This window comes from Protopterus annectens, chromosome 2.part1 (assembly GCF_019279795.1).
Source record: "Protopterus annectens isolate FY-2018-M chromosome 2.part1, PAN1.0, whole genome shotgun sequence".
Lineage (NCBI taxonomy): Eukaryota > Metazoa > Chordata > Ceratodontiformes > Protopteridae > Protopterus > Protopterus annectens.
Genome location: NC_056729.1, coordinates 779444200 through 779460280, shown reverse-complemented (window position 1 = coordinate 779460280; position 16081 = coordinate 779444200).

Sequence of the window (16081 nt, the reverse complement as noted above, 5' to 3'; positions counted from 1 at the left end):
GATCTACACATCCAAAATTGCATAACAAAGACTCACCAAAAACTTGGCTTGCTTCATAGAAACAAAAAATTCTTCACCAAGGCTCTAGACTTTCCCTTGTCTATGACTACCTTCTTCCCAGTCTACTTTATACCTCTCCATTCTTACCAACTTACAAACCTCCCTAAAGTCTAAGCTTGAACTCACTTATAACAAAGTTGCTAGGTTCGCTGCTAACCAGCCCTACAATTCACACCACTGCTGTTCTCTCAAATCCCTAAGCTGGCTAGAATTCCCCCACCAGTTCCTACTTGTTCTAGCTAAACTATTCCTTACTCATTCCATCCTCAACAAACCTACCTCCTGCCCCACCATCTCATCCCTCATCTTCTTTTATACTCCCAATCACTCTCTCTGGAGCTCTGACCAGTTTCTCTTGGAAATCTATAAGCCCAAAAGAACAATTGTCCAACATCTATGCAGCTGCTCTGTTGCCTTAGCTTGGAATAAACTTCTGATTATCAGAACTATATCCAATACCCACAACTTCAAAAAAGCTTTAAAAGAAACACTACTGAATTCATGGATCTGCTCCTGCCAAAGCTCAACCTAACTTTCTTACTGTGTATCTACTTACTACTCCATGTCTTTTAATCCACTCCACCATCCATTTTAAACCACCCCTAGTACTTTAAGCATCACACAATCTACTATTCTGATGTCCTATCTATTTCACCTTGGTACTGTCATCATCTACACTACTTGGTTGTATTTTAATTCATATTTCTTTACTCCAAGGCGTGCTGATTTGTTCTGCTTTGTACTGTATTCTGAGATTTATATGTAACTATAGTAACCACCATATGTCTTCTAGTATCATTTACTTCACTGCCTGCTGATTTATTTATTTTTGTATTGTATTTGAGATATTTTCTGGCATCTATAGTTACCTCTGTATTAGAGTTTGTCTTGTATTTGAAACTGTTAGTTCTGCTTTGATAAGTGTTCTGTATTGCGCCTTTGTCTCCGAGCCTCCACTCAAAATGGGCTCATGCTCAGTCAGACAAACCCAGTTAACAAATGTAAAAATAAATAAAAAAAATATATAGAGCAAAGTATTTCCAGGTAGTATACTGCATACATTGGTAGTAGATTTATCACCAATATGATATGTCAGTGGCTTAATATGTTGGACATTTGTCTTTTATGCTGGAAAATGAAACCATAGTGGGTTGTAGTCTTATACTAAAAGTTTAGATTCGTTTTCCAGAACTAACATTGCAGTGCAACATGGGAGGGGGTACATTCCTAGCATACCATCCTTAAGAGAAGATGCTAAACCAAGATCCCATCTGCCTTAGTTGGCAGTAGTTCAGGTGGATATGAAAGATCATCTAGCACTTATTAAAAACAGGAATTTTCCTGGTGACCTGGACAAATTTTCCCTATTTATTATGTACTGCACCTCAGCTCTCCATGAAAAGAAGCCATAGGCATGGTGAGACTAACTCAGTCAACAAAATCATTAAATAAAGTGTATGTAATATATGTTACATACATTTTAATTCAGTACTGGATTGGCCCTTCTATGAAAGGAGTGCAGACTATGTTTATTAAAAGAGAATTAATTAACTAGAATTAGTGTCTTTGTCTACTCCACAGATATTTAATTTATTAATTTGTTAACTGTTCGTCAACTAATATTAAACCGCTCCGACAAGAGCTGGAATATGTACTTATCCAGTGTACTGAAACCATTCTCAAGCTACTTCAAAAAATGTAGTAAAGTAGAGCTCATCAAAAATAGCAGTTCCCATGTCATACACCATAAGTTATACTCCTCTTCAGGCAGATATGATCATAATGTCAAGCAGAGCACCTCGCTGACCCTCTTCAAGAGAAATCTTGATGAGTGGATGGGAAACAGAAAATTCACCCCGGGGATAACACCAGTGGCTCTACTCGACAGAGGAACTGGGAACTAAGGTCGGGTGGCAATATGCCAGGGTAATCCTATGGCTAGGCTTGTAAAGGCCCCAGGGTCATTAGCCTAGTACACAGCTATGAACCTGTAAGAGACATCATTTTTATGTGGACAATTCCTTCATTAAATCATCATGTTTCTTCCATAGTCAGGAAATCCTTCTATCTAGCTCAGTGAATTTCCAAGGGAATACCTTTAAGATCCAAGGAGTTCATCTTACCACTATACTCTTCCCCCGTCAAAACCATCATCAAATACAATACTTCCTATAGTATGTCCACATCCAAGGATACCCACCAACTGGAAAGACTGCAATAATTTCTAACCAAAAAAAAAAAATAAAGGCCTTAAATCATTCAACTATCTCAATAGATTATGAAGCCTCTCTATATACTCAGTAACCTAATGGCTGCTTTGGTGTGACCTGTGCCCCACTTTTTGAGCCATGAAAGCTCTAATCCTCCTATTTCTTTTTAAAACCAGTGTATCTACATACCATAGACTTAAATCTACATCAACAAAATAAACAAGACTAGCTGGAAGGATAAGTTCCTAATTCAACATTGTCCTAGCCTATGGAATACGTTACTACTATAAGTCAAGCGCAATACTACTTTGCCTGCCTTTAAAGATTATCATGTACAGCCCTGCTAGATTGGGAGGTGAGCATTCATAAGTGCTTATTAAGGGTAGCAAGAACATTTTAAGTGTATCTATGTAAAGGTAGGTGTGTATCATTAGGCATCTTCTGGTTCCTGTGATCACTTGCTTAGTATTGTGCATATGTTCCTAGATGAAATGGTCACCTTGGACCCGTTTCTTCAAAAACTTGGACCACAAGGGCATGAGAAATGCAGTATATATATATATATATATATATATATATATATATATATATATATAGGCAATTCAGAGTAGCAAATTGGGCAACATGTTTTTGGAAGGTGGTAAAACTGGAGCATCCAGAAAAAAACTCACACAGGCACAGCAATAATTTGCATGCTACATACGGAAAATGGCCAGAGATTGGGACTGAGCCCTTATATGATAGTTGTAATGTAGACTTGGTCGATGGCATTCTGTATATTAGTTGTTATGGTTTAGAGTACCATGGCGTTGCTATGTCTTTTATGCAAACTAAGTTGGCCTGAGTTCAGAATTTTTGTGTGAGCTAGTAAGTTAAGTGTGCAATACCTCCTGGTGCAGAATACTTCCCTGCTCTTAACAATGAAGGCACACTGTCTCTCCTGTGTTATAATCAAATATATTTAATGTTTTCTCATTATTTATTTTCATCCCTCCCCTCTGTGTGTGTCTTACAGTACTCATCCATCTTACTAGGGTCATTCCTACAACTACTTCTGTCAAAAACCTATGTAGCCATAGGGACAACTTGCAAATTCCTTACAGAGGCATCCCAGCCAAGAATTTAGCCAGACAGCCAAGTGTTGTGAGACAAAAAAGTGATAACAGATGTTGTCAGCAGCACGTATTGATTAGTATTACACAAGAACTAAAAGACTGACACTATACCTCTCAACCTCGTAGGGCAAGAAGTCTGGACAAAGCCATAAATAATGGGGCAGTCCGAAAAGAGGAACAATTTTTAAATATTGCTGTTACAAACTTAGAAAGTTGATAGAATAACAGTTTTTGTGTTAGCATGAATTTTCTGAAGGGTGTGAAATCTGAAATTCAAATGTCTGTCATTATTTTCTGACCTTAATCTTTAATGACTTGGCAATGTTTTGCCAGAAAATCGCAGTTTTATGAAAAATGGACAAAAAATATGAAACAAAAATCTGGACATTCTGCGAAAATCTGTACAGTTGAGAGGTATGAGATACATATCACTAACTCCAGATCCACAGCATACACGAATAGAGTCTCAACTATTCCCTAAATGGCCAGGGTTTGATAAGAGGTCCAGGTGCTGGTGGATACAGTTGGGGATGGACGGAGTGAGTTGCTAAAAATTGCTCACCCACACTAGAGAGAGAGCAAGAGAGTGCTGATATAGTCCCATCACAAGATCTTCACCTGTGAGAAGGCCAGGTATTTCTGACTCGAGAGTGAGATTGTTAAGGAATGCAAATGCACTCTAGCTGAGCTGGATATCATAGGTGCATGAAAGTGCACACATTCACTGAATCCAGCATAGGTGGCATTGCACTGTGCTTTCTGGCCAACAAGAGGGAATGCTAGGATAAACAAAAACCTCAACTAGATGATAGCCACAGTCACCAGATCCCTGCTTCCTCTCCCAGTGTGCTATGACACATTGAGTTATAAGGAATGAATGGGTCATTAGAAGTTAGGGGTCTTGCAGATGAAAGTGGAAGGCGTTTTCTGGAATTCATAAATTCCAACACTTGGATCAACTTATGCACACCCACACCAGGGGCAGCAGTATCCTAGACCTGGTCATTACCAACATGGGCAACCATTGTTCCACACCAGAGGTCAATTCCTAGTTGGTCAGACCCGACTACAAGCTAATCACCCTAGACATCCACATCCCGCCCCCACCCCCCTTTAGGGAAAACACCGTAAAAAATTTCTCCAAAGCTAACTTCACACTTCTTAAGACAAAAGTGGTAAACTTCACGACAGCCATGCAGATGGACAATAGAGGTACGACTGCTGAATCCTACACAAATGCACTTTATAAGCACTTACACGAGTGCTTAGATCGCGCTATCCCTAACAGAACCAAGATGCTATCCTCCAAAAAAAGGAAGCCAATCTAGTGGTCCCCTGCCATAAACAAACACTACAACAGAAGAAAGAAACTGTTGCAAAAAAGAGTAAAATCCCATGATTGAAGGAACTCCTTGGTCAGCCTCAGTAAGAAGCTGAGATCCCTCATAAAATCCTCCAAAGCTAGTTACAAAAACAAAATCACCACTGATTCTAAAGACACCCAGAAAGCACTCTATAGCTATGTCAAGAATCTCAATGGCAACACTCAGATGGACCCCACCCAGTTTGGGTTTGTAAAAGGCAGATCATGTCTCCTAAACCTGATAGACTTCTGAAGCAGTCACCAAAGCCGTAGACAAGGGTAAGGTGGTTCTCACAGCCTATCTAGATCTCACCAAGGTTTTTGACACCTTCCCCCACTCTGGAATTATAGATAAACTCACTAAACTAGGTATAAATCCCTATGTCACAAGATGGGTTGCCAACTGGCTCACTGACAGAACCCACACTGCGAAAGTAGCAGACTCCAAATCCGACTTCAGACCAGTGACAAGTGGAGTACCACAGGGTTCAGTCCTGGGTCCTCTCCTGTTTGGTATCTATTTTTCTGAAGTATAAGCTAACACAGAAGGTCTTTGGCTAATGAAGTTCACAGATAACTGCAAACTAAGAGCCATAACTGAAACGCCTAACAATGTGGACATCCCACAAAAGGGCCTCACTGAGACAGATGCCTGGTGTCAAAGCCATGGCCTCAAGCTCAATGCCAAAAAGTCCATTGTCATCCCCTTTGGTAAAAACTCTGTAGCCATGAGCTACCACATAGGTGGTAGTCTACTTAACACTGAAAATGTGATGAGACATTGGGACATAGGTGGACAGTAGTCTCTCCTTTGATAATCACATCACCACAGTAGTCAGGAAATCCTTCTATGTGGCACACCTCATCACAAAAGGTTTCTCATCCAGGAAAAAAGAGGTCATTGTTCCCCTCTACTTGTCACTCATTAGACCCATTATAGAGTACAACACCCCTTTTGATATGTACCTCACAAGACATCTACAACAACTGGAAAGGCCACAGAAATACCTCACAAAGAGGATTATCAGCCTCAAACAGACACCCTACGCAGACCATCTAAAAAAACTCCAGCTTTACTCCTTCGCATATCGCCTACTCAGAGGCGATCTCTGCCTAACATACAAAGCTATGTCAAACCCAGAGCTGTTGGACATGCTCCACTTAAAGAAATCCCAATCTCTCCAAGCTACACACTCTAGAGACCTAAACCTTGTCACCACAATAAACAGAACATGCTGGAGGGATAGATTCCTGTCCCAGAGACTTCCCATACTCTGGAACAAACTACCTATCTATAACAAACAAAGATCCTCATTAGCACTCTTCAAGGAAAATCTTGATGATTGGAAAGGAAATAGGAAATTTACCCCTGGGATCACCTCTGTGGCTCTGCTCGACAGGGGCACAGGAAAATAATTTTATTGGGTGGTGAAAGCCAGGGTTCCTTTTTGGCTAGGCTTGTAGCTTGTGGCCGATAGCCTAGTACCTACCTATGAACCTATGAAGGCCAGTAACAACAACCACAAAAGAAGCATCAAAAGAAGGATATATTTCAGAGCTGCAAAGTCATTCAGGAATGCACTATATAGTACTTACCTCCAACATATGTTAGTTGGTACTTCACAACAGATCATGACAGATCATAAATGGCAAATATCCAATGAAGCAGATATGTTTACTGTCATAAAAAGACTACATTTTCTTCCTCAGAAACTCCTTGATCCAACTTTATTGTGAGGGACACCAGTATTTGAAGCTGTATTTCACACATTGTCCTTTTCTCCTGAATATTTCTAGAGTCACTGAATTCCACTTTCAAGAAAAATACTTTTTTTTAAGGGGAGAAGCATGGCTATTTTATGGTTAAAGTCAGAATATAGTCTATTACAACCACAAAAAAACACTTTAAAGATGTTTGATTATCTGTCAGGAATACTTGGCAAGCAAATGAGTGTAACTAAGGAAATTATTTTTTTTTTGAGCTGGGATACAGGATCTGAACTGCCCAGAGAAGGTCTTGTTAAGTTTATTTCTGGTGGCTGCCAGAAAAGCAATTACTAGAAAATGGAAATCAAAACTAAACCAACTATACTTACAGCAGTGAATATTGTAATAGAGATAAACGAAAAGAAAGTGGGATCTTTAGAAAAGACTATGAGTAAATTACACAGAAAAAATGGAGATTGAGGAAACAATACATTCAGAAAAAATGTTTTAGAGGAGGAATGAGGTTTTAGAGAGGGCAGGAATTGAATAATGTAAGTTATGCTCCTTATAATATAAGATGCATATAACGACATATGTGATGTATAATGTTTGTAAATGGAAACTTGTTTATATGATTTAATTACTTTTATATAACTGTAAGTTTGCCTGTGTCACAAGTGATAATTCAATAAAGGTGCATAAAAAGATGTTTTGATTGCTCTGAAGAAACATGACAGTTAATGAGCATGAGGCAGCACACAGATGAAATTCTTCTAGCAGCATAGGGGCATGCAAAGATGTTGAAGAAGCAAGAAGAAGTAAAGAGAGTTACTGGCAACACTGACTTTGTATGGGAGTCTTACACAATAAGCAGTGTTCCAAGGAATGCAGGTTCAAGACCAGTTTTGGCCTTCAAGGGGAAAGAGTTACTAGTTATTGAAACTGCTAGTGAAAAATGAAGATAGATAAGGTAGATAACTAAAACATAGTGCATGAAATGTAGGGATTACACTGCAATATTCAGAAAAAGACAAACTAGTTAAGCACCAGAGTGGTGCGAGACCAAACCTTAACAATTATTAAGCACCTCTACTAGCGTTATTAAGGTTGGGTCTAGTGCCAAGCAGTAAAATCTGCCTGTACTGACCAGCAAATGATAGCAGCAGAACAAAAGATTTGTGTCTGCCTTCTGTCCATACCGGTAACATGTCCCCAACTTCCTCAAACAAACTTAATTGCTAGAATAACAAGATGTGCTAGCATCTATTTTCCAAGGGATACAGACTCTGAAACTCAAATGTATGCCATTATTTACTGACTTCACTCCTCAGTAGTTTGTCCAAAAACTACATATTTTATGGGGAACGCACCAAAAATAAGAAGCAATAATCTGGACACCCTGTGAAAATCTAGACAGTTGAGAGGTATGATAAGGTAAGTGTAAATATAACATACTGCTTACACTACCTCTTTGACAGTGCTCACTAAGTGTTTTATGGCTTTGAAAGCAAGGAAAATACTTTTGATTTTTCCCCCTGAAAGTAGTAGTACATGAAACAGATAAAGCTCCATGCACTACAAAGAATTTTGATCATGTCACCGGTCTTAACCTTAAAGTATGTGTTTGAAACACAGATGCCAAGAAATTCACCATTTGAGCGAAGCTCGAGAGGTGAATTTCTTGGCATCCAGGTCCTGAACACATAAACAGGTTATGCTCAGTGACTCAGTCATAATCCTCCATGTTGTGTGGTACTGTTACACTGACTTTTCTTAAAGAAGATATACAGATTCATTAGGCAGAACAATCCGGACAAACCTTGGGCATTGTTAGAGATGGAGTCTGCTTTTGATATGGACAGCAGAAATGGTCAGGAGAGGGGGTTCAAAATGAGGAGAGCAAATTTGCCTTTGTCAATGGGAGGATAGGTTAGAAAAGGAAGATACTAAAACAGTAGTCCAGTAGAAGAAGGAGTTAGATGACTGTTTTGTAATTTTTTGAGTGTGATGCTGAGAATTGTCTCACTTTATGCATAAATAAGCATCCCATTTAATACTGAGCACTCAATGATGAGCTAGGGAACAGGAATCATTCATCCCTTCAAGGATCTTGAATGGGATGTTGGTGGCTCCCAACAGGTAACAGGTATGGTCTCATGGTACCATTATGAAGGAGCAGCAGAAGTTTTAGTTCAGAATTGTTTTAAGTCAGTTTTGTATTATTTACTTTTAGTAAAGGGCCAATGAAGAGGGTATAAATCAAGCAGATGAGATTGGTTAATCAGTTAAGAAAAAACAAACATGATATGCTAAAAGGCAAATTGGTGGCAGAGTCGGTGGCAAACAGTGTCAATCAAAAATGCATGATTATTTTTGTTTTAACACCAAAATGTTTTCAAGGAGTTGTTGTGTCTTTCGGCTTTTCCCGGTTAGGGGTCACCACAGCGGTACTCCGGTCCGCTAATGATTGGTAGTTGATTTTTACGTGCCGAGTTACCAACCCTGACGCACAACCTTCAATGAAGGAACGCCCATTCATGCATGTCTCCACGCAGAAGACGCTCTAGCTGAGAATCGAACCGGACAGCATCTTACTGTGAGGCGACAACCCTACCGCAGCACCACCACCATGAGTAAAATGTTTTCAAGGAGTATTTCAAGTTAGTTATGAAATCCAGCCAAAATGATTTACACAAGCCAACTACAAATTACCAGAAGCAATAAATCTAAAAAGTGAATCAGTGAACTTTTTAGAAAAAAAAAAAGCTGAATTAAAAAAAATGCACACACACGCACACACACACACACACATATATATATATATATATATATATATATATATATATATATATATATATATATATATATATTGGCAGACCTCAACAATTATTTGCTGTGCAAAAAGTGAAAGACCTAAAGAAAAAAAAAGTTCCAATATATCAATAAGCATCATTGACATTGTTAATACAGTCTTACATTGAATAGAAAAAGCATTACAAATGACAAAAGGGACTTGTGAGTGTTCTAAAATGAACACTGTTTTGATGTTTGGTCTGTCTAAGGAAGAATATAGCCAAGCTCCTATTATGTGTGGTTGAAAGCTTCTGACTACAATTGCTAGCAGAACCTCTCATCAAGCAGCTACATACAGTATTGTAAGGGCTCATTAATCTTTGAGGCTGTATTGATATCCCCCAGCTCCTCTGTGACAGCTCACCATCAAATTTCAGAGTGCCAAGATGTCCCAGTCAGAACTAAGCAACTTAGACTTACTTTCTGATCCCCACATAACTTTGACTTATAGCAGCTCTCCCTAAAATGCAACAAATGAAATAAGAAAGCAAGTCAGTATAGAATAAACTGCTAGCTGCATGCTTTAAATTTAGCATGATATACTATCTCAGGCAACATTACCATCTTCAAACAAATACTGAAAAACCATCTCAATGCTTCCTTGCTATGTTCATGCTCTATAACCTAACCTATTTCTTCTCCTTATCTGATAACTAAACTTCTATGCTTTTTGCTACTAGTGAATGATGATATTTTCTCCATATTTATTATTTCTTCATCACTTGTTGATATTGGTGCAATAATGCTGATTAATATATCTCTGTTTATACCTCTCTAATTGAATTAATCTGGCTTCCAGCTAAATTCCTGCTTTTATGTATATATCCTGTATATATTATTGTAATCAAACTAACTAGATTCCTGCTTTTACATATATATTCTGTATATATTACTGTAATCAAATCTACTAAATTCCTGCTTTTATGTATATATTCTGTATATATTATTGTAATCATAATATGTAACACTGTTTCTACTTCTGTACCAATTAATGTTTATATTTTTTCTGTATCTATGTTCTTGTCGGATCTTTTCTCCCCAGGCCTCCACTGAAAATGGGCTCTTTTAGGCCCGGTGGACTTTCCCGGTAAACAAATGCAATAAAATAAATAAATAAAATAAAATAAGTTCAGTCTGCATGTCTTGTCTTTTGACAAGATGAGTGGATATATTGCTGATGCTGCACAATAAAAATTAAGGATATGATTCATACTCTGGCCAAGTGAGTCTATGTATGATTTAGTCTGTTCTGTATAATTTATTTATTTATTTATCTATTTTTGTTTGCCTGGTTAGTGCACTGATCAATATTGACCAATCTCTGGCTCAGCCTGAGTGAAATACAAAACTTTTCACAAACAAAAAATACAGAAATGTAAGCAATAACAGAATACGTCAGACTAATTACATAGAAAAAAATGCGTATATACTTTTCAGTGAACAAGCACAGCGCAATGTACAATCAGAGTATAATATACAATATCTACATTAGTTTCTAATGAAATCAGTGAATCTTGAGAGAGGAGAAGGGACTTGGACAAGAGATAGCTTAGGTGATATGTCCTGTGTTGAAAGAGGAGTATTTGGCTTGGATGAAGAAGTTATTTTTGAGTTGCATTCTGATTTTGGAATAAGTGTTGATATCCTTAATGTTAATGGGGAGAGCCTGCCAAAGAGTAGTTGCCTGAGAGGAAAAAGTATGTACAGTGCTGTGGAGTTTGGTTGTAGGGGTAATGTGAGTTGTTGTTGCTTGTGAGTAGTGCCTCAGGTTGCTTGAGGAGGTTTTTTCATGAAGTCTAGATGCAAGGGAGTAAATGTGTGAAGTTGGAGTCATTTTTTGAGTTGAAATCCTATAAGTAGGTTAGATCTTTGTTTTGTGGGTAGTCATTTGGCTTTTTTCTAGGGTGATACAGTAATGCTCACAGAAAGATGAGTTTGTAATGAATCATCAGATGCTGTTACAGATAGTCTAGAGTATGTCAATGTTTTTTCTTAAAGGCAGAACCAAAAATTGGGAGTCCATATTCAAGCTGAGAAGGAGAACTCTTTTGTCATTGGCTGCCCTGGCTAGGGGTATCTTTTTGGCCTAGAAGAGGAGGGAGTTTATTTTGGCTCTTATTTTTGTCTATGTGGAAATGGAAGTTTAGTGACAGATCAAACCATAGACCTAAGTTGTCTTTATGGCATGGTTGTGTAGGTCAAAGTGTCAGATGCTTGGTGAATTTTCTGTAAACTTCCAAAAAGCATAGTTTTGGTCTTGATGGAAATGAGAAGTAGTTTTTGGTTTATGGGCCATCGGTGGAGCTCATGTAAGTCTTGAGTTGGCATTGAATATTGTTGTGAGAGTAACCTGATTGGTAAATAGTTTCATAGGTTAGAGATTACTATACTAACTGCTCAAGAGCTCTTACAAGCCTAACCAGTTTTACCCAAATTTTACCCAAATTTCTTTCCCTAGAGGAAATATAACAATAGGTAGCAAGTGGGGTTTTGAGAATTTTTACTCACTGCCTCTGTCCATAAGTGACATGGGCACCACCCTAGGAGTGAATTTGTGATTTCCCATCCATTGGCCCAGATTGCACATGTAGATGGTCAGAAAAGGGCTCCACTTCATGTGACTAGGAAGCCTATTCCAGAAGAGGGGCAATCTTTGGGACACATATTTGTCTCTCCAGCATTCATTTCAGAGATCAGGTTTACATCCTTGGAGTGGGTAATGCTTGTGCAGTTAGTTTTGCAAATATGCAACATTTTCATCAGGTTAGGGTCAGAGGCTGCCTTGCAGGTCATGCATAAATTAACCCTCAGTAATCAGAAGGAAACTGAATACAGTGATAGAGTCTTTAATTGGCCCCTATATGACATGTTGGACATACCCTGTATTTTTTTTTTGTAAGAAACCTCTGAGGACACTCCAACTGTTGCAGGTGCCAGGTGAGGTACATACCAAAGGATGTATTGTACTCAATTCTTGGTCTGATGAGAGCTGGGTACAGTGGTATTATGGCATCCTTAGATCTGGATGCAATACCCTTACTTATAAGCTAAGCCACATAGAAGTATTTCCTTACCACCATGGACACATGGTGGTCAAAGTTCAGATAATTATCTGAATACCCAGATCTCTCTCTCCACTGGATCAGCTCTTAGGGTTGTAATTTGCAGAGGTATTTGATTTCCCAAAGAGTATTATTATGCACTTCTTCGCATTTAATTTGAGGCCATGATTCTGACACCGATCATTAATTTGTGTTAGTCCTTTCTGTAGGATATCAACATCATTTGGGGAGTCAGTGGTTGCCCCAATTTGCAGTCATCGGCAAATGTGGTCAGCCAAAGGCCATCTACATTTGCCTTGACATCTGAGAAGTATATCTCAAACAGCAGAGCCCTCAGCACTGAGCCCTGTGGTACTCCACTTCTGACTGGCCTCTTGCTGGATGTGGATTCCTCCACTCTAATAACGTGTCTTATCTGTGAGCCATTTGGCTATCCATCTGGTGATGTAGAGGTTTATACCCAATTTTATGAGTTTATCTATAATATCCAATTGGGGTATTGTTTCAAATGCCTTGGCCAGGTCACAGTAGGCATTATGTACTGACTTACCCTCATCCATGGCCTTGGTGACCTTCTCAAAGAAATCCACCAGATTGAGCAGGCAGGACCTTCCTTTGACATAGCCAAACTGGGTATGATTTAGACCCTGGAAATTTCCTGTGTCATTGTTGATCAGTTCCACGATTATCTTTTCCATAGCCTTGAATATAAGGCTAGTCAGACTTATGGATCAGTGGTTTCCTGGTTCAGTTGGTGGTCCCCCTTGTGCAGAGGAATGATTGTTGCTGTCCTCCACTCTACTGGGACAAAGCCTGTCTGGAGACTATGGTTAAATACAGATCTGAGTGAGTCTGCAAGGACATGTTTCAAGCTATTTAATAGGCACACTGGGATTCCGTCAAGGCCCATTGATGCCATGTCTAGCTTTGGACAGCACAGTGATGACCTGTTCTTTTGTGATAACAGGAAAAGGAATGGTAAGGGGCATTTCATGGGAAGTGAGTGGAGGTGATAAGGGGATGAAATCTGAGCCGAAGTTATCAGCCAGCACGTTTGCTATTTCATCTGTCTGAGTACAGGTAGTGCCATCTACAGCTAAATCAGCCCATTGTTGCGTGTTACCCTTATGATTTCAGACATAACTAAATATGCTTTTTTGTTATCCTTTGCTTGGGAGGCCATTTTAGTTTCATATTTAGTTTTCAAAGACTTGACTAGCTCCATGATTTGCCTGTTGAGACTAATGAGGGATTTTCTTTCCATTGTGCACCCTTACTCTTACTTCTAGACAGGAATTTCTTCCTTCTGTTGTATAATCTATTTATGTCAGGGGTCCACCAGGGTGACTTGTTTTGCCAGCTAGACTTGGGTTTAGTTTGTGTTTACTTCTGAATAGGCCTCCATGTTTTGGGGGATAGGAGGAACTCTAAAATTACCTATGCTATCACTTAATAGAAGGTAGTTTCCCTTGGAAAAATCTTTAGGGTTTTAAGGTTTGATGGGGCTTCAACCATTATGTTTATTTCAAAAGAAAATGATTTATGATCTGATCTCACCAATGAGGACTTTACAGTTGGGGGTGGTGCAGTGCTCCCCCAAGTTTGTGAGTACTGTGTCAAGGATATTTGAGCCCCTAGCAGGAGTGCAGACCAGCTAGCTGCTCCAGGGCATTTGCATTGACAAAGTCCAGGAATCTCTGAGCCTACATGTTAGTGGTTGTATATGTTTCCCAGTTAATGGATGGGTAATTAAAATCACTGGGCTGAATGTTAAGTTATTCTAGTACCTTCAGGTATGTAGCTAGTGATGATATGGTAGGGGATTTTGCCTATGGTCAGTTGGATGTGGAGTAGCTTAAGTGAGTCATTCTGCTTGACCGATATTGAGGTGTGATTGTTTTTTATGTAAATGGAAACATCTCCTCCTTTTAAATTTTTTCCTTTTCAGAGGGTGGTCCAAATGTGTGATAGGCATTGTAGCCTTGCACTGCTAGGGTGTTTTCTGCAGCCTTGAACCACATCTCTGTAAGTGCACAGACGTTAGCATTCTCCAAGGTAAGGACAGCTTCCAGGGACTGCAGTTTCTTGTTAAGACTCCTAGCACTGAGCAGTGATACCTTCAGCTTGGCATTAGAAGAATTTGTTACACTGGTAGGTCTGTTGGTTTATCAGTGCCTAAAACAAGGCACTATGGAGGTGGCTAATGCTTTGGTTAGTATTCGAAAGCCTATCGATGACAGGTGCAGACCATATCTGGCATGGTCTGTTGATCACGTTGTCTCAGGCAGACAAATATTGGATCCCCTTGGAATGAAGCACTAGCTAGGCTAATTATTGAAGTCAATCATTTTCTGTTTGTATTGTGGTATCATTCTTGGTGAGGGTAGAATGCTACTCAATGTGAGGCTCATACCCACCTGTGACATGTATTCAGAGATGTCCATCATGTTTCTCTTCAAATAGTCCGGGGAGATACAGTAGGGTTATTCAGAGTCTCTTTAATTGATGGCAGGTGTGTACCCAAGAGGACTGAATGCTGTAATTAAATCAAACAGTGCTTCAACAAAGTATTAGTTTAAGGGTGTGCACACTTATGAAACTAGCTTATTGTACGTTTTTTTATTTTTTTATATTTTTTCCCCTGACAGATTTGTTTGTTTTTCAATTGAATTGTACAGGTTATAGGGCACATTAAAGGTGGGAAAAGTTTTAAAACGATTTATTGTGGTCTCATTTTTTTATATCACAAAAACCTGGCATTTTAACAGGGGTGTGTAAACTTTTTATATCCACTGTACATCTCAGGTCATTCACATCCACATGAAACATAATGGTACTTTTGGTTGAGTGACCTGAGTACCTGTGTGATCTGGCAAATCCTGGCCCCTGACAGGCAACTGACTATAACCCTCTCATTAACCAGCCTGGTGAGGGGGGTGTCCATGTGTCTCATGATGGAGTCTGCTATGACCAAGATGTCTAAATGTGTGTGTTTCTCCTTAGGGGCTAGCTTTTGGAAACACTGTGATTTGTAGTTTTATTTGCAGTGGTTGGTGTTGACTTGTTTTGTTTGCATGTTGTTTCTGATGGCAGCTTACGGTAGGCCTCTGAAGTTTTGGTAAGTTATTTGTGAGCACCTCCGCATATGTGGGTTTATGTGTCAAGACCTTATTTAGTGAGGCAAATTATATGTGTGTGCTGACAACCTGTTTATTATTTTATTTGTCATTATGTGAGAGTTGTGGCTCAAGTTTCATAGTGCAACTACATCTATCATATTCTGTGTTTGTTTGTTTCAGGATTAAGTGGTTATCAGTATATATATATATATATATATATATATATATATATATATATATATGAGACAATTGCTACATTGCTTCAGGATGCCTATGTCCACCAGGCTGGCCACAAAGATAGCAGGAAAGTGCATATCCATGGATTCAGGTTTTTTACTATGGGTTTAACCAGGGAGAAGAGTGGGTAGATTTAACTGGACTGGGATAATAGCACATGAACAAAGAATGGATGCTATACTCAGTGTGAACTGCAGCTATCCAACAAGGCAATGCTGCTCTGCACACATCTCAGATGCTCCTAGAGCAGCAGAGGGACTGAGTAAGGCTGCAGAGATAGTTATTCTAAGAGACATTTTAATTTGAATGTGTTTGTATCTATACAGAACACTGCTAACTTCTGCTGCGTGGAGAG